Genomic DNA, 25,714 nt, shown 5'->3' on the forward strand with positions numbered 1-25,714 from the left:
GGGCTTTGTCTTTCCCCCAGCCGCTGGCCTGAGCCGTGGCAGCCGACTGGGGCTGCCGGCCCCCGCGGGCCGCAGAGGCTGCCTTGGGGCCTGCGGTAACGCTGTCGCGGGGTGGGGTGGCTCAGGAGCCTCTTCCCGCCCCTGCGAGCGGGCAAAGGCAAGAAAAGAAAGCCAGTAGCAGAATCCCCACCCGTCGCCCCCGACTGCTGATTTCTCCGCAAGCGTTTAACCACCGGGATGGGCTGGGAGGCAGCAGCTACTCGGGTGTCTGGCTGATCTTGTGTCGTGACAGTCAGCTCCGGGTCCGGAGCAGCCGAGGGGAAGAGGCCTTTTGATTTGCTTCCCAGTGAAACGGGGGTCTTTTGTTTTTCCTTTGTCCCTAGGTTCGTCTGGAATTGTACATTGACAAATCAAGGGGAGCGGAACCGAAGGTCAGTCGAGATGTTACTTTTCCCCGTGTGCCTTGTGCTTGTGAGTCGGACTGCTGACTACGGAGGGATAACCTTTGTACTTGCCGAGGGCCCGCGAGGCTCCGTGTGCCCGCCGCTTCCGAGTGCTGCGCTGCGGCTCGGGCAACGGCCGGGGAGGAATTGTCGGTCCCTCGTGGTTACGCAGCCGGGCCTGCTAGGCGCTTGAAGCAGCGCGTCCGGTCGGGCAGTATTATTTTTCTAGATTGTAAATGAGCCCGAGGTATAAACCCCCTTACGTTTCTGTATGGCGGTGTACTTTGTGAGAGAGCTCAGATGTACTGATGGAGCTGGCACAGAGTTCCCTTGGGACTCCAGATTTGACTGTCTTGTTGAAAGGCTCCAGAGCCTGCTTTGAAAGTCGCTTGACAAAGCACAGCTTTGCCGTGATTTTTAGACTGGAATTCCGACTGTAATGCCAATGCCACGTGTTAGCCTTTCTCCAGCAGCTATTAAAAGCAGAATGAGCGTTAAGAATCTGATTACCTTTGAACTAAATTCAAAACAAAGCTGCGTGGTGAAGCGACTGGAAGCGTCCTGCCAGTCTGACGTGGGTATCGCTGCCGTGCGTGTTTTCTGCCTGTCTACTGATCGCTCCTGCCTCTTGTTCTGCTGTGGTAATTCCTTTGGGTAAGGCGTTGGGCTCTGACTGAAGTGCATCCTGACTTCCTCCTGACCCCTGCGAGATGTCATCGGTGTTTGCCTTCCTCCCCTTTCACAGGGCCTCGGCTGTTGCGTGCAGAGAAGCTGTCAGCCTTGTGAGAGAGCATGCAGCCGGCAAGCGCATCGTGGTGCTTCGGTACCGAGCTGATACCGCAGGCGTCCGTCTTTTGTTTGCGAAAAGGGATCGCGAGGAAAGGTGCTGACGTTGGAGGGGGTAAGGTGGCGGGAGAACAGGTAGGAGGCAGCTTTCAACCGGTTTTAGGCTTAACTCCTGTGTTCCTGAGCACGGTTCTGGGCTTCGAGGGGTTTGCTTTTGGCTTTTTGCCTTCAGCGCGTCCTCCGTCACCGCTGTCGGCGTGCGCTGAGCTGCTGCTTAGGGAACTGTGGTGATACAGACTGTGTGCGTGCCAACCGTCCTCCAGGCTATAGCTGTATTCTACCCTAAAAAAAGCTTTCCGTAATACTATGCTTCCGTTAGGACGCAATTTTCTCGAGTTCCCCCCACCTCAGGGTGATTTTCCCACACCCCTAACCCCAACCCCTAAGCCCACCTGCAACACCCCATTTTCTCCTAGGCTTGTAGGAGTGGCCTGAGAGGTGCTTGCAGGGTATTCCATTTTGCCTTAGACAGCTTAGGAGACCAACCACATGCCTGGAGATCTGTATCTATCCTTAGGCTCCTAGTGGGATTCACACAAAACCAGTATGTGTGGGCACATTCTCCTAGCAGCTCGGTGTCTTTTTGCTGTTGCAGAGGTGATTTCCAGGCGGAGCTGACCAGTGGGGTTCTCTGGCTGAGGGGAAGACCAGCCGTCAGCTGGTGGATGTGCTTCTGGAAGAAATAGCAACGGGAGCTCTAAGAGAGGGAAATGGCTTCCCTGCATGGGTATGTGGAAGCTTTCTTCACTGCTTGTTTCCACTGAGATTAATTGGTAATAAATACCCATTAGGAAGGTGGGAGAATTACTTTCGTGGCCGGTGTCTTCAATATTCACCACCTTCTTCTTAGTGTAAACACTGAAAACTTTCAAGCCAGGGAAACTCAGGTGCACTAGAAAAGCTGAAACGGTGAGCGTACTGAAGACATAGCTGAAGTAGCCACACTTGACAATGATGCCACGTGAACCACCGGACATGCAGGTATTTCTAGTGGGCTCGAGCCCCTGCTAATGCTGCGCTATATGGCCAAGCCAAAGTAACAGCTTCCTGCTGCTGAAAAGCCTCGTCCTCCTCCCCTCTCCCAGCCCCGGTACTGGTGGCCGTGACCGGGAAGTGTCCAGCAGAGCAGTATTTGGGTTTTCCCGGGTTACTTCTCTGCTGACGAGATTAATGCAGACAAGTGCCAGAATGACTAAGTAGCAAGACTACATTGTAAGGAATGACTGCTTCTTGTGGCATGAGGAAGTTCATTCAACTCACCATGTCCCATTGCACCGTACCCCAGCACATGGGGGAAGCAGGCAATGATACAGGGACAAGGAAGCGTTGCAAGAATTCTTCACGTCATACTAAGCACGACTGTATCCAGAGGTTCTCTCTGGGATAGAGTAGCATTTCTTTGATCCTTCGACATCTTTTCCTCAGCCTTTCCAGAAGCTTGAACCGTTTTCCCTGCCATTCCTGAAAGGTATTTCCAAGGAAGATCTTTCCTTTTCTGGTTTTGTTGGGCAGAACCTCTCAGAGAGTCCCATTTTTTTTCCACCCTGGAGCACTCGAGACAAGTTGCAAAGGTGCCGACAGATGTGTTTTGTAGTACTGCGAGACCCACACAAAAGACCTATCCCTAATATAATCCCTAAATCCCTAAAACAAATGTAATCCTTAATTAAATCTCTAATCCCTAAAACCTAAGTAACGTCAGTTTAATTCTTTGAATAAGGATAAGTTGTCAATGAGGTCTTCAGTGCTGTACCTGCTTGCATCAACTAGTTCTTGGATTGGCTCTTTCCTTTTCAGGAGAATGGGAATAAATTAGGGATTAAATTAGTTTTATAAGACTAGCTAGGTTTATCAGACTTACAAAGCTGGAGTGCCCACCACAAGCTCTAACACCTGAAGGCCCTCTGCAGACAATGGCAGTGCAAGCTTGTGCCTTTTCTGTGATGGGAGTTTTTCCCATATTCTTTCTCTCTATTTCCACTTTTCACATGGAAATTCCATTTCTAGGAGAGCCGCGTTATTTTCGTGCACATTGAGAGGCAGCTCTAATGCAGACCGGAACACATGTTCGGTGCTAACACAGCTGTAATTTCTTTCAGAAGGAGGAGGGGAGCGCTGAAGCTTTCGTGGCCAAGCCCCGGAGCCAGGATGTCAGGGAGAAGCAGGAGTATCTGAGCCAGCTGAAGAACAAGCTGGGAGATCTACTGTAAGTATGGAGGGAAGGGGCTGATGGGGACAGTAGCTCAGGACCGTGCGTGCAGAGGGAACCCCGCAGTGGACGCAGTGTGCGTGGCCAGCGCAGGCCTCCCTGCGCTACAGAGCTGTGCCCGTTGCAGTGAATGCCGAGACCTGGCTGAGCCCGGCTCTGCGGAACACTGCGAGCAGCAGTCCCCGACCCAAAGAACTTTGGCGTGGCAGACAGCGAGCAGAGATCAGTTGTACCACTAATCCCCTTCGGTACAGTGCTCCTCTGTCGCGACGGAGGGAAGACACAGTCAATCAATATGAGTGATCAGCAGACTTCGTTTATTGTACCTTACAGTCACCTTTTATGCCTTGTTATAATTAGCTCATACGTATTGCAAAAGTTAAGCTCATTATTGGTGAGTTGCCTAAATATCAAGCCCACCCCTAGTTTCTCTTCTGTAGTTATCTGTTCCCACCTGCAACATTCTTTTCCCACCGAAATCTTCCTGTTATTGTGTAACAAGAACAGCCAAAGGCAGTGTATTTGTGCTTTACTTCAGATAAGCTGAGAGCGATGTGCATTTTTGTCTAGCCAGCTAGACTATGTTTATGTGAACTTTTTCAGCTAGCCAGTTATCCACACTCCTCAGCTCTCCAAAAATAGCGGTAAAATCCTGTACATCTTCAGAGACTGGTTCTGAGGAGTGGGAAGAGCAAATAGGACTGACAACTGGTGCAAATCTGAGAAATAATTCCACCTCAAAACAAGAGGCAATTACTGCATTGAAAAAAAGTCTGGTGCCACACCGAGCACCGAGGAGAACGCCAGAGGTGGGCAGGTGCCTGTGAAGTGAAATCCTGTCCAACGTGGGCACTGGATTAGCAAGAAGTACAGTTCTGTAATAAGGGATATCAATGCACAATAGAGTGAAATTAAGGTCTTCCCAGGTTATCATGAATCTAAGATTTCTTAACTTCCGGTCAGTTTGAGGTTTAGCATTCACCAGTCTTTATTGCACATGTGTTTAACAACGGGATGCTAGTAGAGGCAGAGATGACTGTATCAAAAGACATCTCTGCTCTGCATTTCGGGCAACATGGATTCTCAGTGTGACACAAGTAAGTAAATGTTCTTTTCACATACCACAACGTAATGGTGACTGTGTTGTTTTCGAACAGAGAGGGGAAGGCAGATGATCTGAAGACTGCTTTCTGTGCGATTGATCCCGGTATCGACGATCAGACGCTAGATACCTACGTTGACCTGCCGGATCAAGAAGATGTGCCTGTGGAAACTGCACTCGAGAGGCTGCTTGCTGGATATGCGAGACGAGTAGGGCCCTCGCCCAGGGAGGGAAGCACGACAGGCTTCGGAGGGGAGGAAGGAGACTTCCAATAATAAGAATAAATGGACTGTTTGATCTACGGGTTTGGGTGCCAAGCCGAGAGTTGGAGTTACTGCGTTAAATACTTCTTCCCATTGCATATGGAGGTACAGCTCGTAAGAGCTGAGTGGGTGGGCTAGCTTGAGCTATCGGAAGCGCTTTCATCTTAAGCAGCACAGCACTCCGAGACAATTTTACAGCCTCTGCAGAGTCATTTTAGCTCAGCAAGACCTGTGGTGGGAGGCTGCCTGATCCCCAGACAGAGGCTTCACACCCCCGGGGCGCCGAGGCACTTCAGGGTGTCAGGCGCTCTGCTTGGTGACACAAGAGCTGTGCTCCACAGCCATTGCTGGAACCTGAGAAGCCACCGTCAGGCTCCAGGCTGCAGCGTGGCTGCTTTGGCCCTTGGCCCTTACAGTCCCTTGTCTCAAAGAAAGAGGGTTTCAAAGATTCCTTTGCAAAATAAGGTGCCGGTTGCAAGCAAAAGGTGAGGTCAGCCCACACGAAGTCTGCTATCGTGTCTGTCCCCGAGGAGACTTTTGTCTTGGTGTGGCTGCTGTTGTCCAGTATGAAATCACTCAACAGACGTTCAAGTGCTGCCCCACGAGTAGATTTAACCAAACTCTGAGCTGCAAAAGTCATCCAAGCATAGAAAAACTGAAATCAGTCCCTTGCTGCGAGGAAGGCACCACGTGCCCTTTGGTAACTTTACTCAGTCGTCCCTACTCATAGTGTCCGCTTTGCCCTGCACATAGCCCTCTCTAGGGAGGGGAGGGAGGATTCTGGAAACAAAAAAGACTGTAGGAAAACAGCTCTGCTGTGGTCCTGCCTGAATTGCCGAGTAACTGGAGCAAACCTGAGAAGCAAAACCCTTTCTTTTTCTTGCGATGTAGGCATATGAAAAGTAGAAAGGGGTAAGCTGAAATCCAAAGATACCTTCCTCATAAAGCACTAGTTTTGTAAACTTGCCAAAACTGATTGCATTTGTAAAGCAGGAAGGCACCATAGCTGGTGTGACACAGCATGTACCACCCAGAGGTACGAGGCCCTGGGGCTTTCTGCCTTAATACTCGAACCTGGTGCCAGGCACATCCAACACAAGTCACAAAATAGCAGGAAAGGACCTCCACCAACCGGGCGGCTGCAGTACCCAATTATATTTCGCTAGATGGCAGCAGCGCTCCACCAACAGGGCCGGCTGCAGTACCCATTTATATTTCGCTAGATGGCAGCAGCGCTCCACCAACAGGGCCGGCTGCAGTACCCAATTAAGTTTCGCTAGGTGGCAGTAGCTATCCACCAACAGGGCCGGCTGCAGTACCCAAATATATTTCGCTAGATGGCAGCAGCGCTCCAACTATCGGGCAGCGCATGCGCAGAAACGACGTGACGCCAAAGGGGCGGGGCTTCCGGCCTCGTACGTATGGGCTACGCATACGGCCCCGGAAGGTGGGTTCATTTCCGGCCCGCGCGGCGCGCTGGAGTGGCTGTGGAGGTGCGGAGCCTTCGCCGGGAACCTGGAAGAGTTTCGGGCCGGGACGTGCGGCGGCGCGCTGGGTGAGCGCTCGGGCTGAAGGGCGGCCGGGGGCCGGCGGGCAGCGGCCGAGTCGGGGGGATGTGGCGGCCCGGCGCTCGGCCGCGGCAGGGAGCGCCTGGTGCCGGCGGCGGGCGGGCTGAGGCAGGCGGGCGGCCCGGCCCGGGACCGGCGGGGCTGCCGCCGGTTCTCGTCTCCCCGGCAGTGACGGTGGTCAGCGGGCTCCTCACGGGGCTGCCCTTTTTTGGGTGTTTTTTTTTTTTTTTTTTTTTTGTCTCTCGGAGCCGCGCCGCTACCTCGGCGAGGAGCGGCGGCGGGGCGGCCCCGGTGCTCGCTTGTGGCGGCGGCGCCCGGGAGAGGGGTCGGCCCGCGCCGCCCCGCCGCCCACCCGCCGCCTCCGGGCTGCCCGGGCAGCCGCCGCAGCCGCCGCTGCTCTGCGCGGGGCTTTGTCTTTCCCCCAGCCGCTGGCCTGAGCCGTGGCAGCCGACTGGGGCTGCCGGCCCCCGCGGGCCGCAGAGGCTGCCTTGGGGCCTGCGGTAACGCTGTCGCGGGGTGGGGTGGCTCAGGAGCCTCTTCCCGCCCCTGCGAGCGGGCAAAGGCAAGAAAAGAAAGCCAGTAGCAGAATCCCCACCCGTCGCCCCCGACTGCTGATTTCTCCGCAAGCGTTTAACCACCGGGATGGGCTGGGAGGCAGCAGCTACTCGGGTGTCTGGCTGATCTTGTGTCGTGACAGTCAGCTCCGGGTCCGGAGCAGCCGAGGGGAAGAGGCCTTTTGATTTGCTTCCCAGTGAAACGGGGGTCTTTTGTTTTTCCTTTGTCCCTAGGTTCGTCTGGAATTGTACATTGACAAATCAAGGGGAGCGGAACCGAAGGTCAGTCGAGATGTTACTTTTCCCCGTGTGCCTTGTGCTTGTGAGTCGGACTGCTGACTACGGAGGGATAACCTTTGTACTTGCCGAGGGCCCGCGAGGCTCCGTGTGCCCGCCGCTTCCGAGTGCTGCGCTGCGGCTCGGGCAACGGCCGGGGAGGAATTGTCGGTCCCTCGTGGTTACGCAGCCGGGCCTGCTAGGCGCTTGAAGCAGCGCGTCCGGTCGGGCAGTATTATTTTTCTAGATTGTAAATGAGCCCGAGGTATAAACCCACTTACGTTTCTGTATGGCGGTGTACTTTGTGAGAGAGCTCAGATGTACTGATGGAGCTGGCACAGAGTTCCCTTGGGACTCCAGATTTGACTGTCTTGTTGAAAGGCTCCAGAGCCTGCTTTGAAAGTCGCTTGACAAAGCACAGCTTTGCCGTGATTTTTAGACTGGAATTCCGACTGTAATGCCAATGCCACGTGTTAGCCTTTCTCCAGCAGCTATTAAAAGCAGAATGAGCGTTAAGAATCTGATTACCTTTGAACTAAATTCAAAACAAAGCTGCGTGGTGAAGCGACTGGAAGCGTCCTGCCAGTCTGACGTGGGTATCGCTGCCGTGCGTGTTTTCTGCCTGTCTACTGATCGCTCCTGCCTCTTGTTCTGCTGTGGTAATTCCTTTGGGTAAGGCGTTGGGCTCTGACTGAAGTGCATCCTGACTTCCTCCTGACCCCTGCGAGATGTCATCGGTGTTTGCCTTCCTCCCCTTTCACAGGGCCTCGGCTGTTGCGTGCAGAGAAGCTGTCAGCCTTGTGAGAGAGCATGCAGCCGGCAAGCGCATCGTGGTGCTTCGGTACCGAGCTGATACCGCAGGCGTCCGTCTTTTGTTTGCGAAAAGGGATCGCGAGGAAAGGTGCTGACGTTGGAGGGGGTAAGGTGGCGGGAGAACAGGTAGGAGGCAGCTTTCAACCGGTTTTAGGCTTAACTCCTGTGTTCCTGAGCACGGTTCTGGGCTTCGAGGGGTTTGCTTTTGGCTTTTTGCCTTCAGCGCGTCCTCCGTCACCGCTGTCGGCGTGCGCTGAGCTGCTGCTTAGGGAACTGTGGTGATACAGACTGTGTGCGTGCCAACCGTCCTCCAGGCTATAGCTGTATTCTACCCTAAAAAAAGCTTTCCGTAATACTATGCTTCCGTTAGGACGCAATTTTCTCGAGTTCCCCCCACCTCAGGGTGATTTTCCCACACCCCTAACCCCAACCCCTAAGCCCACCTGCAACACCCCATTTTCTCCTAGGCTTGTAGGAGTGGCCTGAGAGGTGCTTGCAGGGTATTCCATTTTGCCTTAGACAGCTTAGGAGACCAACCACATGCCTGGAGATCTGTATCTATCCTTAGGCTCCTAGTGGGATTCACACAAAACCAGTATGTGTGGGCACATTCTCCTAGCAGCTCGGTGTCTTTTTGCTGTTGCAGAGGTGATTTCCAGGCGGAGCTGACCAGTGGGGTTCTCTGGCTGAGGGGAAGACCAGCCGTCAGCTGGTGGATGTGCTTCTGGAAGAAATAGCAACGGGAGCTCTAAGAGAGGGAAATGGCTTCCCTGCATGGGTATGTGGAAGCTTTCTTCACTGCTTGTTTCCACTGAGATTAATTGGTAATAAATACCCATTAGGAAGGTGGGAGAATTACTTTCGTGGCCGGTGTCTTCAATATTCACCACCTTCTTCTTAGTGTAAACACTGAAAACTTTCAAGCCAGGGAAACTCAGGTGCACTAGAAAAGCTGAAACGGTGAGCGTACTGAAGACATAGCTGAAGTAGCCACACTTGACAATGATGCCACGTGAACCACCGGACATGCAGGTATTTCTAGTGGGCTCGAGCCCCAGCTAATGCTGCGCTATATGGCCAAGCCAAAGTAACAGCTTCCTGCTGCTGAAAAGCCTCGTCCTCCTCCCCTCTCCCTGCCCCGGTACTGGTGGCCGTGACCGGGAAGTGTCCAGCAGAGCAGTATTTGGGTTTTCCCGGGTTACTTCTCTGCTGACGAGATTAATGCAGACAAGCGCCAGAATGACTAAGTAGCAAGACTACATTGTAAGGAATGACTGCTTCTTGTGGCATGAGGAAGTTCATTCAACTCACCATGTCCCATTGCACCGTACCCCAGCACATGGGGGAAGCAGGCAATGATACAGGGACAAGGAAGCGTTGCAAGAATTCTTCACGTCATACTAAGCACGACTGTATCCAGAGGTTCTCTCTGGGATAGAGTAGCATTTCTTTGATCCTTCGACATCTTTTCCTCAGCCTTTCCAGAAGCTTGAACCGTTTTCCCTGCCATTCCTGAAAGGTATTTCCAAGGAAGATCTTTCCTTTTCTGGTTTTGTTGGGCAGAACCTCTCAGAGAGTCCCATTTTTTTTCCACCCTGGAGCACTCGAGACAAGTTGCAAAGGTGCCGACAGATGTGTTTTGTAGTACTGCGAGACCCACACAAAAGACCTATCCCTAATATAATCCCTAAATCCCTAAAACAAATGTAATCCTTAATTAAATCTCTAATCCCTAAAACTTAAGTAACGTCAGTTTAATTCTTTGAATAAGGATAAGTTGTCAATGAGGTCTTCAGTGCTGTACCTGCTTGCATCAACTAGTTCTTGGATTGGCTCTTTCCTTTTCAGGAGAATGGGAATAAATTAGGGATTAAATTAGTTTTATAAGACTAGCTAGGTTTATCAGACTTACAAAGCTGGAGTGCCCACCACAAGCTCTAACACCTGAAGGCCCTCTGCAGACAATGGCAGTGCAAGCTTGTGCCTTTTCTGTGATGGGAGTTTTTCCCATATTCTTTCTCTCTATTTCCACTTTTCACATGGAAATTCCATTTCTAGGAGAGCCGCGTTATTTTCGTGCACATTGAGAGGCAGCTCCTGTGCAGACCGGAACACATGTTCGGTGCTAACACAGCTGTAATTTCTTTCAGGAGGAGGCGGGCAGCGCTGAAGCTTTCGTGGCCAAGCCCCGGAGCCAGGATGTCAGGGAGAAGCAGGAGTATCTGAGCCAGCTGAAGAACAAGCTGGGAGATCTACTGTAAGTATGGAGGGAAGGGGCTGATGGGGACAGTAGCTCAGGACCGCGCGTGCAGAGGGAACCCCGCAGTGGACGCAGTGTGCGTGACCAGCGCAGGCCTCCCTGCGCTACAGGGCTGTGCCCGTTGCAGTGAATGCCGAGACCTGGCTGAGCCCGGCTCTGCGGAACACTGCGAGCAGCAGTCCCCGACCCAAAGAACTTTGGCGTGGCAGACAGCGAGCAGAGATCAGTTGTACCACTAATCCCCTTCGGTACAGTGCTCCTCTGTCGCGACGGAGGGAAGACACAGTCAATCAATATGAGTGATCAGCAGACTTCGTTTATTGTACCTTACAGTCACCTTTTATGCCTTGTTATAATTAGCTCATACGTATTGCAAAAGTTAAGCTCATTATTGGTGAGTTGCCTAAATATCAAGCCCACCCCTAGTTTCTCTTCTGTAGTTATCTGTTCCCACCTGCAACATTCTTTTCCCACCGAAATCTTCCTGTTATTGTGTAACAAGAACAGCCAAAGGCAGCGTATTTGTGCTTTACTTCAGATAAGCTGAGAGCGATGCGCATTTTTGTCCAGCCAGCTAGACTATGTTTATGTGAACTTTTTCAGCTAGCCAGTTATCCACACTCCTCAGCTCTCCAAAAATAGCGGTAAAATCCTGTACATCTTCAGAGACTGGTTCTGAGGAGTGGGAAGAGCAAATAGGACTGACAACTGGTGCAAATCTGAGAAATAATTCCACCTCAAAACAAGAGGCAATTACTGCATTGAAAAAAAGTCTGGTGCCACACCGAGCACCGAGGAGAACGCCAGAGGTGGGCAGGTGCCTGTGAAGTGAAATCCTGTCCAACGTGGGCACTGGATTAGCAAGAAGTACAGTTCTGTAATAAGGGATATCAATGCACAATAGAGTGAAATTAAGGTCTTCCCAGGTTATCATGAATCTAAGATTTCTTAACTTCCGGTCAGTTTGAGGTTTAGCATTCACCAGTCTTTATTGCACATGTGTTTAACAACGGGATGCTAGTAGAGGCAGAGATGACTGTATCAAAAGACATCTCTGCTCTGCATTTCGGGCAACATGGATTCTCAGTGTGACACAAGTAAGTAAATGTTCTTTTCACATACCACATACCCGATGACGCAACACGCCTCGACGCATGCGCAGAAGGGCTTTCTGGGAAACTAAGGGCAGCGCATGCGCAGACGCGGCTTGACGCCGAAGGGGGCGGGGCTTCCGGCCTCGGGCGTCCGGGCAGATGACGCAATCCCGCTTTGGCGCATGCGCAGAAGCCTTGCTGGCCGACCGAGGGCGGCGCATGCGCAGAAGCGGCTTTGACCCCTAGGGGCGGGGCTTCCGGCCTCGTGCGTAGGGGCAGAGGACGCATCCGGCCCGGGAAAGGCGGGTTCACTGCCGGCCCGCGCGGCGCGCTGGAGCGGCCGTGGAGGTGCGGAGCCTTCGCCGGGAGCCCCGGAAGACTTTCGGGCCGGGACGTGCGGCGGCGCGCTCGGGCTGAAGGGCGGCCGGGGGGCCGGCGGGCAGCGGCCCGGTCGGGGGGGATGTGGCGGCCCGGCGCTCGGCCGCGGCAGGGAGCGCCTGGTGCCGGCGGCGGGCGGGCTGAGGCAGGCGGGCGGCCCGGCCCGGGACCGGCGGGGCTGCCGCCGGTTCTCGTCTCCCCGGCAGGGACGGTGGCCAGCGGGCTCCTCACGGGGCTGCCCTTTTCTGGGTGGGTGGGTTTTTGTTTGGGTTTTTTTTTTTTTTTTTTTTTTTCTCTCGGAGCCGCGCCGCTACCTCGGCGAGGAGCGGCGGCGGGGCGGCCCCGGTGCTCGCTTGTGGCGGCGGCGCCCGGGAGAGAGGGGTCGGCCCGCGCCGCCCCGCCGCCCACCCGCCGCCGCCTCCGGGCTGCCCGGGCAGCCGCCGCAGCTCTGCGCGGGGCTTTGTCTTTCCCCCAGCCGCTGGCCTGAGCCGTGGCAGGCGCCTGGGGCTGCCGGCTCCCGCGGGCCGCAGAGAGGCTGCCTCGGGGCCTGCGGTAACGCTGTCGCGGCGGGGGTGTGTGTGTGTGTGTGTGTGTGTGGCTCAGGAGCCTCTTCCCGCCCCTGCGAGCGGGCCAGAGCAAGAAAAGGCAGCCGGCAGCGGAATCTCCAGCCGTCGCCCCCGACTGCTGCTTTCTCCGCAAGCCTTTTAACTGCCGGGGAGGGCTGGGAGGCAGCAGCAGCTCAGGTGTCTGGCTGGTCTTGTGTCGTGACAGTCAGCTCCGGGGCCGGAGCAGCCGAGGGGAAGAGGCCTTTTGGTTTGCTTCCCCGCGAAACCGGGGCCTTTTGTTTTCCCTTTGTCCCTAGGTTCGTCCGGAAGCGTCCGTCGACAAGTCAAGGGGAGCGGAACCGAAGGTCGCTCGAGATGTTACCTCGCCACGCGTGCCTCGTGCTTGCGAGTCGGACTGCTGACTACGGAGGGATCCCTTTTGTAGCCGCCGAGGGCCCGCGAGGCTCCGTGTGCCCGCCGCTTCCGAGTGCTGCGCTGCGGCTCGGGCAACGGCCGGGGAGGAACTGTCGGTCCCTGGTGGTAACGCAGCCGGGCCTGCTAGGCGCTTCAAGCAGCGCGTCCGGCCGGGCAGTGTTGTTTTCCGAGGCTGTAAAGGAGCCCGAGGTATAAACCCGCTTTACGTTTCCGTACGGCGGTGCGCTTTGTCGGAGGGCTCGGCCGTACTGACGGAGCTGGCACAGGGTTCCCGCGGGACTCCGGCTTTGCCCGTCTCGTGGAAAGGCTCCAGAGCCTGCTTGGGAAGCCGCTTGACAAGGCACGGCTTTGCCGTGATTTTTACGCCGGAATTCCGACGGTAGCGCCGATGCCACGTGTTAGCCTTTCTCCAGCAGCTCTTCAAAGCAGAGTGAGCCTTAAGAATCGGACTGCCTTTTAACGAAATTCGAAACAAAGCGGCGGGGTGAAGCGGCTGGAAGCGTCCTGCCAGTCTGCCGTGGGTATCGCTGCCGTGCGTGTTACCTGCCTGTCTGCCGATCGCTCCTGCCTCTTGTTGTGCCCCGGTAATTCCTCTGGGGAAGGCGCTGGGCTCTGACTGTGGCGCGGCGCGCCCCGACTCCCTCCTGACCCCGGCGAGACGTGATCGGTGTTTGCCTTCCTCCCCTTTCACAGGGCCTCGGCTGTTGCGTGCAGAGAAGCTGTCAGCCTTGTGAGAGAGCACGCCGCCGGCAAGCGCATCGTGGTGCTTCGGTACCGAGCTGAGACCGCAGGCGTCCGTCTTTTGTTTGCGAAAAGGGATCGCGAGGAAAGGTGCTGACCTCGGAGGGGGAGAGGTGGCGGGGGAACAGGTAGGAGGCAGCTCTTTCAACCGGTTTTCGGCTTAACTCCTGGGTGCCTGAGCACGGTTCTGGGCTTCGGGGGGTTGGCTTTCGGCTTTTCGCCTTCAGCGCGTCCTCCGTCACCGCTGTCGGCGCGCGCTGAGCTGCGGCTCGGGGAGGGGACCGCGGCGATACAGGCCGTGTGCGTGCCAGCCGTCCTCAAGGCTAGAGCTGTATTCTGCTTGTTACCCTGATGAAAGCGTTTCTTTTTTTCTAGGGGGCGTTCCCACAAGGCAGCGGTGTGGAGCCGAAGGGGACTGCGATGGAACGGTGACGGAGCCCGTTTGGACCGAGTCTTGAAGATAGATCTCTCTGGTTTTTGTCCGAGGAAACTTCGTCTCGAGACGGTCCTATCGCTCGCTGGCAACGTGGTAGGAAACTGCTTTGTTGATCTTGACGGCGCAGTGTGTTGGGAGTATTAAGATTCCTCGAGAGCTCAGAAGCGAGTAGGTTGTTTCTCTAAGGGAAAGGGGAATAGGCCTGTATCGTTAAAGGAAAGACTCAGAGCGGGTTTTGCTTCTCTTAAGTACAAAGCGCCCCATCTCAAGTGATTGCAAAGTCTGAAACGATGGTTCAAAAGCAGACTTGTGCTGTTTGCAAAGCGTCTGTTGCACTGCTCAAAGACAAAAGGCGCTCACCCGAGAAAGTTTTTGGAAACCGATGTCCGATAGGCACGGGGAAAGAGCTGGAGAGGTTTACGTCTCGTCTGTCGAATTCTGTTCTCTCTCGTGCCCTTCCATTTTACAAGAAAAACTTTCGTGACCCCTTTTCCCGTTCAGGCACTGTTGCTAGTGTTTTTATAAGGGGGAAAAAAAAGCGTAAGCCTGGTCTCTCGAGTGATTTTTTTTTTTTTTTTTTTTTCTTTTTTCTTTTTCGCTAGACTAGTCGAATCGAGGATGTTCGCTGCCAGAACTTCATCCACCGAGATGGGAAGCCAGGCAACTTCCTAACGGGCCGTGGGCAGAGTTCCCTTCTTGATGCCGTGCCTATATAATAAACTGTGCAGTCCGTTAGCTGGACGGGCTGCAGTACCCAATTTTTTTCGCCAGGCGGCAGCACGGCGCGCCCCCCCGGCGGAGTAAGGGCAGCGCATGCGCAGACGCGGCTTGACGCCGAAGGGGGCGTGGCCTCCGGGCACGTCGCGGGCCGATGACGCAATCCGCCTTCGGCGCATGCGCAGAAGGGGTTTCTGGCAAAGTAAGGGCAGCGCATGCGCAGACGCGGCTTGACGCCGAAGGGGGCGGGGCTTCCGGCCTCGTCGCAGCCCGATGACGCAACACGCCTCGACGCATGCGCAGAAGGGCTTTCTGGCAAACTAAGGGCAGCGCATGCGCAGACGCGGCTTGACGCCGAAGGGGGCGGGGCTTCCGGCCTCGGGCGTCCGGGCAGATGACGCAATCCCGCTTTGGCGCATGCGCAGAAGCCTTGCTGGCCGACCGAGGGCGGCGCATGCGCAGAAGCGGCTTTGACCCCTAGGGGCGGGGCTTCCGGCCTCGTGCGTAGGGGCAGAGGACGCATCCGGCCCGGGAAAGGCGGGTTCACTGCCGGCCCGCGCGGCGCGCTGGAGCGGCCGTGGAGGTGCGGAGCCTTCGCCGGGAGCCCCGGAAGACTTTCGGGCCGGGACGTGCGGCGGCGCGCTCGGGCTGAAGGGCGGCCGGGGGGCCGGCGGGCAGCGGCCCGGTCGGGGGGGATGTGGCGGCCCGGCGCTCGGCCGCGGCAGGGAGCGCCTGGTGCCGGCGGCGGGCGGGCTGAGGCAGGCGGGCGGCCCGGCCCGGGACCGGCGGGGCCGCCGCCGGTTCTCGTCTCCCCGGCAGGGACGGTGGCCAGCGGGCTCCTCACGGGGCTGCCCTTTTCTGGGTGGGTGGGTTTTTGTTTGGTGGTTTTTTTTTTTTTTTTTTTTTTTTTTTTTTTTTTTTCTCTCGGAGCCGCGCCGCTACCTCGGCGAGGAGCGGCGGCGGGGCGGCCCCGGTGCTCGCTTGTGGCGGCGGCGGCGCCCGGGAGAGGGGTCGGCCCGCGCCGCCCCGCCGCCCACCCGCCGCCGCCTCCGGGCTGCCCGGGCAGCCGCCGCAGCCCTGCGCGGGGCTTTGTCTTTCCCCCAGCCGCTGGCCTGAGCCGTGGCAGCCTGCTGGGGCTGCCGGCTCCCGCGGGCCGCAGAGAGGCTGCCTCGGGGCCTGCGGTAACGCTGTCGCGGGGGGGGTGTGTGTGTGCGTGTGTGTGTCTGTGTCTGTGTGTGTCTGTGTCTGTGTGTGTCTGTGTCTGTGTGTGTCTGTGTCTGTGTGTGTCTGTGTCTGTGTGTGTCTGTGTCTGTGTGTGTCTGTGTGTGTCTGTGTCTGTGTGTGTCTGTGTCTGTGTGTGTCTGTGTCTGTGTGTGTCTGTGTCTGTGTGTGTCTGTGTCTGTGTGTGTCTGTGTCTGTGTGTGTCTGTGTCTGTGTGTGTCTGTGTCTGTGTGTGTCTGTGTCTGTGTGTGTCTGTGTCTGTGTGTGTCTGTGTCTGTGTGTGTCTGTGTCTGTGTGTGTCTGTGTCTGTGTGTGTCTGTGTCTGTGTGTGTCTGTGTCTGTGTGTGTCTGTGTCTGTGTGTGTCTGTGTCTGTGTGTGTCTGTGTCTGTGTGTGTCTGTGTCTGTGTGTGTCTGTGTCTGTGTGTGTCTGTGTCTGTGTGTGTCTGTGTCTGTGTGTGTCTGTGTCTGTGTGTGTCTGTGTCTGTGTGTGTCTGTGTCTGTGTGTGTCTGTGTCTGTGTGTGTCTGTGTCTGTGTGTGTCTGTGTCTGTGTGTGTCTGTGTCTGTGTGTGTCTGTGTCTGTGTCTGTGTGTGTGTCTGTGTGTGTGTCTGTGTGTGTGTCTGTGTGTGTGTCTGTGTGTGTGTCTGTGTGTGTGTCTGTGTGTGTGTCTGTGTGTGTGTCTGTGTGTGTGTCTGTGTGTGTGTCTGTGTGTGTGTCTGTGTGTGTGTCTGTGTGTGTGTCTGTGGCTCAGGAGCCTCTTCCCGCCCCTGCCAGCGGGCCAGAGCAAGAAAAGGCAGCCGGCAGCGGAATCCCCAGCCGTCGCCCCCGACTGCTGCTTTCTCCGCAAGCCTTTTAACTGCCGGGGAGGGCTGGGAGGCAGCGGCAGCTCAGGTGTCTGGCTGGTCTTGTGTCGTGACAGTCAGCTCCGGGGCCGGAGCAGCCGAGGGGAAGAGGCCTTTTGGTTTGCTTCCCAGCGAAACGGGGGTCTTTTGTTTTCCCTTTGTCCCTAGCTTCGTCCGGAAGCGTCCGTCGACAAGTCAAGGGGAGCGGAACCGAAGGTCGCTCGAGATGTTACTTCGCCAGGCGTGCCTCGTGCTTGCGAGTCGGACTGCTGACTACGGAGGGATCCCTTTTGTAGCCGCCGAGGGCCCGCGAGGCTCCGTGTGCCCGCCGCTTCCGAGTGCTGCGCTGCGGCTCGGGCAACGGCCGGGGAGGAATTGTCGGTCCCTCCTGGTAACGCAGCCGGGCCTGCTAGGCGCTTAAAGCAGCGCGTCCGGCCGGGCGGTGTTGTTTTCCGAGGCTGTAAAGGAGCCCGAGGTATAAACCCGCTTGACGTTTCCGTACGGCGGTGCGCTTTGTCGGAGGGCTCGGCCGTACTGACGGAGCTGGCACAGGGTTCCCGCGGGACTCCGGCTTTGCCCGTCTCGTGGAAAGGCTCCAGAGCCTGCTTGGGAAGCCGCTTGACAAGGCACGGCTTTGCCGTGATTTTTACGCCGGAATTCCGACGGTAACGCCGATGCCACGTGTTAGCCTTTCTCCAGCAGCTCTTCAAAGCAGAGTGAGCCTTAAGAATCGGATTGCCTTGTAACGAAATTCGAAACAAAGCGGCGGGGTGAAGCGGCTGGAAGCGTCCTGCCAGTCTGCCGTGGGTATCGCTGCCGTGCGTGTTACCTGCCTGTCTGCCGATCGCTCCTGCCTCTTGTTGTGCCCCGGTAATTCCTCTGGGGAAGGCGTTGGGCTCTGACTGCGGCGCACCCCGACTCCCTCCTGACCCCGGCGAGACGTGATCGGTGTTTGCCTTCCTCCCCTTTCACAGGGCCTCGGCTGTTGCGTGCAGAGAAGCTGTCAGCCTTGTGAGAGAGCACGCCGCCGGCAAGCGCGTCGTGGTGCTTCGGTACCGAGCTGAGACCGCAGGCGTCCGTCTTTTGTTTGCGAAAAGGGATCGCGAGGAAAGGTGCTGACCTCGGAGGGGGAGAGGTGGCGGGGGAACAGGTAGGAGGCAGCTCTTTCAACCGGTTTTAGGCTTAACTCCTGGGTGCCTGAGCACGGTTCTGGGCTTCGGGGGGTTGGCTTTCGGCTTTTCGCCTTCAGCGCGTCCTCCGTCACCGCTGTCGGCGCGCGCTGAGCTGCGGCTCAGGGGACCGCGGCGATACAGGCCGTGTGCGTGCCAGCCGTCCTCAAGGCTAGAGCTGTATTCTGCTTGTTACCCTGATGAAAGCGTTTCTTTTTTTCTAGGGGGCGTTCCCACAAGGCAGTGGTGTGGAGCCGAAGGGGACTGCGATTGAACGGGGACGGAGCCGTTTGGACCGAGTCTTGAAGATCTCTCGGGTTTTTGTCCGAGGAAACTTCGTCTCGAGACGGTCCTATCGCTCGCTGGCAACGTGGTAGGAAACTGCTTTGTTCATCTTGACGGCGCAGTGTGTTGGGAGTGTTAAGATTCCTCGAGAGCTCAGAAGCGAGTAGGTTGTTTCTCTAAGGGAAAGGGGAATAGGCCTGTATCGTTAAAGGGAAGACTCAGAGCGGGTTTTGTTTCTCTTAAGTACAAAGCGCCCCATCTCAAGTGATTGCAAAGTCTGAAACGATGGTTCAAAAGCAGACTTGTGCTGTTTGCAAAGCGTCTGTTGCACTGCTCAAAGACAAAAGGCGCTCACCCGAGAAAGCTTTTGGAAACCGATGTCCGATAGGCACGGGGAAAGAGCTGCAGAGGTTTACGTCTCGTCTGTCGAATTCTGTTCTCTTTCGTGCCCTTCCATTTTACAATAAAAACTTTCGTGACCCCTTTTCCCGTTCAGGCACTGTTGCTAGTGTTTTTATAAGGGGGGAAAAAAAGCGTATGCCTAGTCTCTCGAGTGATTATTATTTTTTATTTTTTTTTCTTTTTCTCTAGACTAGTCGAATCGAGAATGTTCGCTGTAAGAACTTCATCCACCGGGATGGGAAGCCAGGCAACTTCCGAACGGGCCGTGGGCAGAGTTCCCTTCTTGATGCCGTGCCTATATAATAAACTGTGCAGTCTCGTTAGCTAGACGGGCTGCAGTACCCAATTTTTTTCGCCAGGCGGCAGCACGGCGCGCCTCCCAGGCGGAGTAAGGGCAGCGCATGCGCAGACGCGGCCTGACGCCGAAGGGGGCGGGGCTTCCGGCCCCGTGCGTCCGGGCCGATGACGCAATCCCGCTTTGGCGCATGCGCAGAAGGGCTTTCTGGCCAAGTAAGGTCAGCGCATGCGCAGAAGCGGCTTTGACCCTCAGGGGCGGGGCTTCCGGCCCCGTGCGTCCGGGCCGATGACGCAATCCCGCTTTGGCGCATGCGCAGAAGGGCTTTCTGGCCAAGTAAGGTCAGCGCATGCGCAGAAGCGGCTTTGACCCTCAGGGGCGGGGCTTCCGGCCCCGTGCGTCCGGGCCGATGACGCAATCCCGCTTTGGCGCATGCGCAGAAGCCTTGCTGGCCGACGGAGGGCGGCGCATGCGCAGAAGCGGCTTTGACCCCCCCCTAGGGGCGGGGCTTCCGGCCTCGTACGTAGGGGCAGAGGACGCATCCGGCCCGGGAAAGGCGGGTTCACTGCCGGCCCGCGCGGCGCGCTGGAGCGGCCGTGGAGGTGCGGAGCCTTCGCCGGGAGCCCGGGAGACTTTCGGGCCGGGACGTGCGGCGGCGCGCTCGGGCTGAAGGGCGGCCGGGGGCCGGCGGGCAGCGCCCCGGTCGGGGGGGATGTGGCGGCCCGGCGCTCGGCCGCGGCAGGGAGCGCCTGGTGCCGGCGGCGGGCGGGCTGAGGCAGGCGGGCGGCCCGGCCCGGGACCGGCGGGGCTGCCGCCGGTTCTCGTCTCCCCGGCAGGGACGGTGGTCAGCGGGCTCCTCACGGGGCTGCCCTTTTCTGGGTGGGTGGTGTTTTGTTTTGGTTTTTTTTTTTTTTTTTCTCTCGGAGCCGCGCCGCTACCTCGGCGAGGAGCGGCGGCGGGGCGGCCCCGGTGCTCGCTTGGGGCGGCGGCGCCCGGGAGAGAGGGGTCGGCCCGCGCCGCCCCGCCGCCCACCCGCCGCCGCCTCCGGGCTGCCCGGGCAGCCGCCGCAGCTCTGCGCGGGGCTTTGTCTTTCCCCCAGCCGCTGGCCTGAGCCGTGGCAGCCTGCTGGGGCTGCCGGCTCCCGCGGGCCGCAGAGAGGCTGCCTCGGGGCCTGCGGTAACGCTGTCGCGGGGGGGTGTGTGCGTGTGTGTGTGCGTGTGTGGCTCAGGAGCCTCTTCCCGCCCCTGCCAGCGGGCCAGAGCAAGAAAAGGCAGCCGGCAGCGGAATCCCCAGCCGTCGCCCCCGACTGCTGCTTTCTCCGCAAGCCTTTTAACTGCCGGGGAGGGCTGGGAGGCAGCGGCAGCTCAGGTGTCTGGCTGGTCTTGTGTCGTGACAGTCAGCTCCGGGGCCGGAGCAGCCGAGGGGAAGAGGCCTTTTGGTTTGCTTCCCAGCGAAACGGGGGTCTTTTGTTTTCCCTTTGTCCCTAGCTTCGTCCGGAAGCGTCCGTCGACAAGTCAAGGGGAGCGGAACCGAAGGTCGCTCGAGATGTTACTTCGCCAGGCGTGCCTCGTGCTTGCGAGTCGGACTGCTGACTACGGAGGGATCCCTTTTGTAGCCGCCGAGGGCCCGCGAGGCTCCGTGTGCCCGCCGCTTCCGAGTGCTGCGCTGCGGCTCGGGCAACGGCCGGGGAGGAATTGTCGGTCCCTCCTGGTAACGCAGCCGGGCCTGCTAGGCGCTTAAAGCAGCGCGTCCGGCCGGGCGGTGTTGTTTTCCGAGGCTGTAAAGGAGCCCGAGGTATAAACCCGCTTGACGTTTCCGTACGGCGGTGCGCTTTGTCGGAGGGCTCGGCCGTACTGACGGAGCTGGCACAGGGTTCCCGCGGGACTCCGGCTTTGCCCGTCTCGTGGAAAGGCTCCAGAGCCTGCTTGGGAAGCCGCTTGACAAGGCACGGCTTTGCCGTGATTTTTACGCCGGAATTCCGACGGTAGCGCCGATGCCACGTGTTAGCCTTTCTCCAGCAGCTCTTCAAAGCAGAGTGAGCCTTAAGAATCGGATTGCCTTGTAACGAAATTCGAAACAAAGCGGCGGGGTGAAGCGGCTGGAAGCGTCCTGCCAGTCTGCCGTGGGTATCGCTGCCGTGCGTGTTACCTGCCTGTCTGCCGATCGCTCCTGCCTCTTGTTGTGCCCCGGTAATTCCTCTGGGGAAGGCGTTGGGCTCTGACTGCGGCGCACCCCGACTCCCTCCTGACCCCGGCGAGACGTGATCGGTGTTTGCCTTCCTCCCCTTTCACAGGGCCTCGGCTGTTGCGTGCAGAGAAGCTGTCAGCCTTGTGAGAGAGCACGCCGCCGGCAAGCGCGTCGTGGTGCTTCGGTACCGAGCTGAGACCGCAGGCGTCCATCTTTTGTTTGCGAAAAGGGATCGCGAGGAAAGGTGCTGACCTCGGAGGGGGAGAGGTGGCGGGGGAACAGGTAGGAGGCAGCTCTTTCAACCGGTTTTAGGCTTAACTCCTGGGTGCCTGAGCACGGTTCTGGGCTTCGGGGGGTTGGCTTTCGGCTTTTCGCCTTCAGCGCGTCCTCCGTCACCGCTGTCGGCGCGCGCTGAGCTGCGGCTCAGGGGACCGCGGCGATACAGGCCGTGTGCGTGCCAGCCGTCCTCAAGGCTAGAGCTGTATTCTGCTTGTTACCCTGATGAAAGCGTTTCTTTTTTTCTAGGGGGCGTTCCCACAAGGCAGTGGTGTGGAGCCGAAGGGGACTGCGATTGAACGGGGACGGAGCCGTTTGGACCGAGTCTTGAAGATCTCTCGGGTTTTTGTCCGAGGAAACTTCGTCTCGAGACGGTCCTATCGCTCGCTGGCAACGTGGTAGGAAACTGCTTTGTTCATCTTGACGGCGCAGTGTGTTGGGAGTGTTAAGATTGCTCGAGAGCTCAGAAGCGAGTAGGTTGTTTCTCTAAGGGAAAGGGGAATAGGCCTGTATCGTTAAAGGGAAGACTCAGAGCGGGTTTTGTTTCTCTTAAGTACAAAGCGCCCCATCTCAAGTGATTGCAAAGTCTGAAACGATGGTTCAAAAGCAGACTTGTGCTGTTTGCAAAGCGTCTGTTGCACTGCTCAAAGACAAAAGGCGCTCACCCGAGAAAGCTTTTGGAAACCGATGTCCGATAGGCACGGGGAAAGAGCTGCAGAGGTTTACGTCTCGTCTGTCGAATTCTGTTCTCTTTCGTGCCCTTCCATTTTACAATAAAAACTTTCGTGACCCCTTTTCCCGTTCAGGCACTGTTGCTAGTGTTTTTATAAGGGGGGAAAAAAAGCGTATGCCTAGTCTCTCGAGTGATTATTATTTTTTATTTTTTTTTCTTTTTCTCTAGACTAGTCGAATCGAGAATGTTCGCTGTAAGAACTTCATCCACCGGGATGGGAAGCCAGGCAACTTCCGAACGGGCCGTGGGCAGAGTTCCCTTCTTGATGCCGTGCCTATATAATAAACTGTGCAGTCTCGTTAGCTAGACGGGCTGCAGTACCCAATTTTTTTCGCCAGGCGGCAGCACCGCGCCTCCCAGGCGGAGTAAGGGCAGCGCATGCGCAGACGCGGCCTGACGCCGAAGGGGGCGGGGCTTCCGGCCCCGTGCGTCCGGGCCGATGACGCAATCCCGCTTTGGCGCATGCGCAGAAGGGCTTTCTGGCCAAGTAAGGTCAGCGCATGCGCAGAAGCGGCTTTGACCCTCAGGGGCGGGGCTTCCGGCCCCGTGCGTCCGGGCCGATGACGCAATCCCGCTTTGGCGCATGCGCAGAAGCCTTGCTGGCCGACGGAGGGCGGCGCATGCGCAGAAGCGGCTTTGACCCCCCCCTAGGGGCGGGGCTTCCGGCCTCGTGCGTAGGGGCAGAGGACGCATCCGGCCCGGGAAAGGCGGGTTCACTGCCGGCCCGCGCGGCGCGCTGGAGCGGCCGTGGAGGTGCGGAGCCTTCGCCGGGAGCCCGGGAGACTTTCGGGCCGGGACGTGCGGCGGCGCGCTCGGGCTGAAGGGCGGCCGGGGGCCGGCGGGCAGCGCCCCGGTCGGGGGGGATGTGGCGGCCCGGCGCTCGGCCGCGGCAGGGAGCGCCTGGTGCCGGCGGCGGGCGGGCTGAGGCAGGCGGGCGGCCCGGCCCGGGACCGGCGGGGCTGCCGCCGGTTCTCGTCTCCCCGGCAGGGACGGTGGTCAGCGGGCTCCTCACGGGGCTGCCCTTTTCTGGGTGGGTGGTGTTTTGTTTTGGTTTTTTTTTTTTTTTTTCTCTCGGAGCCGCGCCGCTACCTCGGCGAGGAGCGGCGGCGGGGCGGCCCCGGTGCTCGCTTGGGGCGGCGGCGCCCGGGAGAGAGGGGTCGGCCCGCGCCGCCCCGCCGCCCACCCGCCGCCGCCTCCGGGCTGCCCGGGCAGCCGCCGCAGCTCTGCGCGGGGCTTTGTCTTTCCCCCAGCCGCTGGCCTGAGCCGTGGCAGCCTGCTGGGGCTGCCGGCTCCCGCGGGCCGCAGAGAGGCTGCCTCGGGGCCTGCGGTAACGCTGTCGCGGGGGGGTGTGTGCGTGTGTGTGTGCGTGTGTGGCTCAGGAGCCTCTTCCCGCCCCTGCCAGCGGGCCAGAGCAAGAAAAGGCAGCCGGCAGCGGAATCCCCAGCCGTCGCCCCCGACTGCTGCTTTCTCCGCAAGCCTTTTAACTGCCGGGGAGGGCTGGGAGGCAGCGGCAGCTCAGGTGTCTGGCTGGTCTTGTGTCGTGACAGTCAGCTCCGGGGCCGGAGCAGCCGAGGGGAAGAGGCCTTTTGGTTTGCTTCCCAGCGAAACGGGGGTCTTTTGTTTTCCCTTTGTCCCTAGCTTCGTCCGGAAGCGTCCGTCGACAAGTCAAGGGGAGCGGAACCGAAGGTCGCTCGAGATGTTACTTCGCCAGGCGTGCCTCGTGCTTGCGAGTCGGACTGCTGACTACGGAGGGATCCCTTTTGTAGCCGCCGAGGGCCCGCGAGGCTCCGTGTGCCCGCCGCTTCCGAGTGCTGCGCTGCGGCTCGGGCAACGGCCGGGGAGGAATTGTCGGTCCCTCCTGGTAACGCAGCCGGGCCTGCTAGGCGCTTAAAGCAGCGCGTCCGGCCGGGCGGTGTTGTTTTCCGAGGCTGTAAAGGAGCCCGAGGTATAAACCCGCTTGACGTTTCCGTACGGCGGTGCGCTTTGTCGGAGGGCTCGGCCGTACTGACGGAGCTGGCACAGGGTTCCCGCGGGACTCCGGCTTTGCCCGTCTCGTGGAAAGGCTCCAGAGCCTGCTTGGGAAGCCGCTTGACAAGGCACGGCTTTGCCGTGATTTTTACGCCGGAATTCCGACGGTAACGCCGATGCCACGTGTTAGCCTTTCTCCAGCAGCTCTTCAAAGCAGAGTGAGCCTTAAGAATCGGACTGCCTTGTAACGAAATTCGAAACAAAGCGGCGGGGTGAAGCGGCTGGAAGCGTCCTGCCAGTCTGCCGTGGGTATCGCTGCCGTGCGTGTTACCTGCCTGTCTGCCGATCGCTCCTGCCTCTTGTTGTGCCCCGGTAATTCCTCTGGGGAAGGCGTTGGGCTCTGACTGCGGCGCACCCCGACTCCCTCCTGACCCCGGCGAGACGTGATCGGTGTTTGCCTTCCTCCCCTTTCACAGGGCCTCGGCCTTTGCGTGCAGAGAAGCTGTCAGCCTTGTGAGAGAGCACGCCGCCGGCAAGCGCGTCGTGGTGCTTCGGTACCGAGCTGAGACCGCAGGCGTCCGTCTTTTGTTTGCGAAAAGGGATCGCGAGGAAAGGTGCTGACCTCGGAGGGGGAGAGGTGGCGGGGGAACAGGTAGGAGGCAGCTCTTTCAACCGGTTTTAGGCTTAACTCCTGGGTGCCTGAGCACGGTTCTGGGCTTCGGGGGGTTGGCTTTCGGCTTTTCGCCTTCAGCGCGTCCTCCGTCACCGCTGTCGGCGCGCGCTGAGCTGCGGCTCAGGGGACCGCGGCGATACAGGCCGTGTGCGTGCCAGCCGTCCTCAAGGCTAGAGCTGTATTCTGCTTGTTACCCTGATGAAAGCGTTTCTTTTTTTCTAGGGGGCGTTCCCACAAGGCAGTGGTGTGGAGCCGAAGGGGACTGCGATTGAACGGGGACGGAGCCGTTTGGACCGAGTCTTGAAGATCTCTCGGGTTTTTGTCCGAGGAAACTTCGTCTCGAGACGGTCCTATCGCTCGCTGGCAACGTGGTAGGAAACTGCTTTGTTCATCTTGACGGCGCAGTGTGTTGGGAGTGTTAAGATTCCTCGAGAGCTCAGAAGCGAGTAGGTTGTTTCTCTAAGGGAAAGGGGAATAGGCCTGTATCGTTAAAGGGAAGACTCAGAGCGGGTTTTGTTTCTCTTAAGTACAAAGCGCCCCATCTCAAGTGATTGCAAAGTCTGAAACGATGGTTCAAAAGCAGACTTGTGCTGTTTGCAAAGCGTCTGTTGCACTGCTCAAAGACAAAAGGCGCTCACCCGAGAAAGCTTTTGGAAACCGATGTCCGATAGGCACGGGGAAAGAGCTGGAGAGGTTTACGTCTCGTCTGTCGAATTCTGTTCTCTTTCGTGCCCTTCCATTTTACAATAAAAACTTTCGTGACCCCTTTTCCCGTTCAGGCACTGTTGCTAGTGTTTTTATAAGGGGGGAAAAAAAGCGTATGCCTGGTCTCTCGAGTGATTATTATTTTTTATTTTTTTTTCTTTTTCTCTAGACTAGTCGAATCGAGAATGTTCGCTGTAAGAACTTCATCCACCGGGATGGGAAGCCAGGCAACTTCCGAACGGGCCGTGGGCAGAGTTCCCTTCTTGATGCCGTGCCTA

At 57.9% G+C, this 25,714-nt stretch overlaps 1 long non-coding RNA gene across 2 annotated transcripts; it reads left to right on the plus strand.

The window, feature by feature from the left end:
* Positions 1-1,033: 1,033 nt before the first annotated feature.
* On the plus strand, positions 1,034-5,220 carry LOC129782643 (uncharacterized). 2 transcript variants are annotated; one of them, XR_008744700.1, is made up of 4 exons: positions 1,034-1,364; positions 1,885-2,016; positions 3,389-3,495; positions 4,656-5,220. It is a non-coding gene; the product is annotated as an uncharacterized LOC129782643 (long non-coding RNA). The 2 variants fall into 2 exon arrangements; XR_008744699.1 differs by having other exon boundaries at positions 1,157-2,016; positions 4,656-5,217.
* The last annotated feature ends 20,494 nt before the right edge of the window (positions 5,221-25,714 follow it).

Source organism: Falco peregrinus, chromosome 18, assembly GCF_023634155.1.
Source record: "Falco peregrinus isolate bFalPer1 chromosome 18, bFalPer1.pri, whole genome shotgun sequence".
NCBI lineage: Eukaryota > Metazoa > Chordata > Aves > Falconiformes > Falconidae > Falco > Falco peregrinus.